General features: G+C 35.1%; 1 long non-coding RNA gene across 1 annotated transcript; it reads left to right on the top strand.

The window, feature by feature from the left end:
• Nucleotides 1-788: 788 nt before the first annotated feature.
• LOC109587431 (uncharacterized) lies at nt 789-1,941 on the top strand. Its single transcript, XR_002187617.1, has 5 exons — nt 789-927; nt 977-1,057; nt 1,107-1,296; nt 1,342-1,827; nt 1,875-1,941. It is a non-coding gene; the product is annotated as an uncharacterized LOC109587431 (long non-coding RNA).
• Nucleotides 1,942-3,672: the final 1,731 nt, after the last annotated feature.

Below are 3,672 nucleotides of genomic sequence, written 5' to 3'. Positions count from 1 at the left end.
CTGATCACTGAACTGTGAGAAAAAGTGTTCGATTATCGATGGTGTGCGATAGTAGGTTGCTGACTCTAACTCTCTCTGAAAATATGTAATCCTCGCAACTGTCTTCTGTAGTCGTGTCTTGGTAAGTCCCGTAGAGAATACCGCCCTTGATTCTCTCGACTGTTATCCGACATAAACAGTCACACCAGACACTATAAACTTTAGTCTCTCTCTTTTGCAGAGATACAATAGTGGGTCTTTCCTCTACAACCGTTTGAGAACTATCCCACCGCTGCCACCAAAAAATGTAACAGACGCTCCAACTATCTGTTAACCAAACTTTATTCTTAATCAACACGAAACTCACAACTAACTCAACTAACACAACAAACTAAAACTCACAAACAACACACTTATATACAGTAGATCTTATAAACGTCCAGAAGGTTCTATAACATACAAGAATACTTTACATGATTGTTCTAGAATATACTTGAATAAACACATAATATATAATTACAATAGTACACAGAGAGTTCCGGATCCATTTAGAAACAACTTCTTACAGCTGTTTTCTCCTGGACATATTTTACCATTAATAGTAAACTACAGCTGTAATTCTAAGTTGCTCACTACTAGTCACTACAATAATTATCATACAACCAGTGTTGTACATGTGGTCAGTGGTCACAGTTTAAGGGTGGGCCAGTTTATACAATGACCACAATCATTAATTTGAGTGGGCCTTTTACTCAATAATACTTTATTGAGGTGGGCAAAATATTTGGGTGGGCTTTGCCCACCCTGGCCCCCCCATAGATCCGCCTCTGAGCTAGTCTAATGGCCTACTGACTCCTGTTATTTATGTTCATATATTAATAGGTAGCTCTTCTTGTGCTCTGAGTAAAAGGTCTCCTAGTAGTAGGATAGCAAGACGCAAAAATCCATGTAACATATTAATTTTACTATCATTATTAGTTACCATTATGCTTTATAGATAATAGTTCCTGTAAGCCTTCTTGTACTAGTAGTGGGAGAGTAAGAAGAAGTTGTAGAACTATTGATACTCCTAGTGCATGTAAGATTAAATACTAATTGGTATCATTTGTTTATTGTTATTATTACAGGTGACTCATCACCTCTTAATAGTAAACCTGGTTATACAAGAGGTGGTAAAACTACAAATGCGAGTAAGAATAGTAATACTAATTGTAAACTTGTTAATTATTATATCATTTACAGGTAATTCATCTGTTATAAGTAGATGTAGTTCTCTTTCTTCTTTGTCGGATACTGATAATGTAGATGATGAAAAAGGTGAGTATTATTTTGAGTATATAGTCATTTATAAATTTACCTTAGGTTATTGCTTTTGTGGTGGGAAAGACGAAGGTCAAATGGTTTATTGTGAAAATAAAAATTGCAGAAATGGCCAATGGTTTCACTTTAAGTGTGTTAAGATGAAAACAGCACCAAGAGGATTGTGGTTTTGCTCTAATACCTGTAATGAGGAATTTCAGTGTCATTAATGATTAATGAACAATGATAATAAACTTTTATTAACAATGATAATAAATTATAGGCGTGGCCGATCAAACAGCACTCCAATCATGCCTCTATGATGCTTCCTACTTTCTCTGTAGCAGTAAGAATTCTTGCAACAACTGCACTAGTTTGTAGACCAAGGACCAGTGCTTCAATGGGTGCAGTTAGCATTTGATTGATGCTTTCTCTGCGTAGAAATTTTCCACCTACGAAAATGCAGGATATCGTCCGACCATTCGTAATGTCGGTCAATGGTCTTCTAAAAATTGCCGTGGTGCTATCTAATCTTTGATCATCCAGCTGGTAAGATGTATAAAAGAGTGTTGAATTAGCTACATTTTGATACCTAGAACACCTGCATTACTAGCTCTGCAGTGTCAATAATAGCGTCCGATAATACCTGGTTGCCAGAAATTGATAATTTACTCCCAATATACCCCTGGATATGAAACACGGCCCGACCGGATGTTCTGAGGCTTGTTTCACCGGAAATACGTCATATTACGTTTTTCATTCAGAATAAAAATAAAACAATGATAAAAAGTATTATTACTGCTAATAAAAGTGTAATTTTATGTACAATAATACAATAAAACTTGACATTAATCATGCATTATAATTGCTGAAACTTTCCTTTTCTTTTAGTATATGCAGTCTACCTATGCATGACTTTCCCATCTCTTGTCACCTAAAAATGATGATTTTGACAACACAATTGCACCAAAACTAAAAATACACTCCTTTTGAGAATAGGCCCACTACAACTACCTATTCTCAAGCTACAAAACCATATAGAAAAAGTTCCAATTAAGTCAAGTATTACAAAGAAAAGTTGGCTAGAAAGGTGGGGCTTGAAAAACCAAGATTTAGAAAATAACAGCTCTTTTACTTAACACAAACTCTAAATAATAGCCCCACTACAACTAGTAAACAATAACCTATCAGTGCAATAAAAAAGTTGGACTAATTCAACAGAGTTAAGCTAAAAAAGTGGCTTGAGTGAAATGTACACAACAAGTAGGCTATGACATCCATTGTAGAACTAAAATATGCACTCAAACTATCGTTTATGAGCATTATTTCAATATATAAAGGCTTTGCAAAGTCCTCTGAGGGATCATTCAGCTACTTTAACAAACGAATAGCAATAGGCTACTGTGATTGTTTTACTTACCCTGGCAGCCATGAATGCAGCGAAACACGGGCGAGGACAGCCGGATGTGACGTTTATGACGTTTCCTTATGGGATTTTATATGTGTGCATAGAGGAGTTTCGTATCTAGGGGTATATAGTATCTATACCCTACCCGTCCGTTCGCTTTTGAGACCCTACCGGCTGTCCCTAAAAAGCGGACCGGACCGGACCAACGGACCCGAAAAGACTAATTTACGGACCGAGCGACGGACCCGATACAAACTAATTTATTGACCCGACCAAGGGGCCCGAAAAGACTAAAGTACGGACCCGCGTTAGTGACCACGGACCTGACCGACCTAGCAGCATAGATATCTATGCTAGCATGATTAGCATCAGTATTTATGATGCTAGCAAACTCCATGATGGCCTAGACAACATACAGAACTTCAGTGACAAATATAATTTTTATTTATGGAGATAGATCTACTATCTGTTGAGTCATAATAATACAATGCAGTGAGGCCGTAGTTTATTGTATTGTTTATTGTATTGATAAAGTTTGTAATATCAACTTGAATTAATTTTATACTTGTTCAAAACTAATAATAATATTATATCTAGTAGACTATAATAATCAATTGTTATATTCATGCATCAGCAATTTATGTATTAATTAATTTATTACCTTTACAGTGACCGGCAATGAGAATAGAGTTAAGAGGCTAGATAAAAAGAAACACCAAAGGCCTGACCAAGGAAACATGGCCAGCCAGAAAGAAAAAGAAAAAAATGAGAAAAGAAAGAAAAAGAAACAAAAAAACTAATAAGAAAAAGTAAAAATACAATCAAAATTAAAACAGTAGTAATGATGATAATAATAATGATAATTAACTGAATCTAATGCAAAATAAATCAACATAAATAATAATAATACTGGAACTGATCCCAAAAGTAGTTCTTGTTAATATTATGTAGTAAAAATTTTATTAATCTTTATAGCAATGATGTTA

Source organism: Amphimedon queenslandica, unplaced genomic scaffold, assembly GCF_000090795.2.
Source record: "Amphimedon queenslandica unplaced genomic scaffold, v1.1 AMPQUscaffold_12570, whole genome shotgun sequence".
Lineage (NCBI taxonomy): Eukaryota > Metazoa > Porifera > Demospongiae > Haplosclerida > Niphatidae > Amphimedon > Amphimedon queenslandica.
This window is presented reverse-complemented; position numbering and strand designations above follow the sequence as displayed.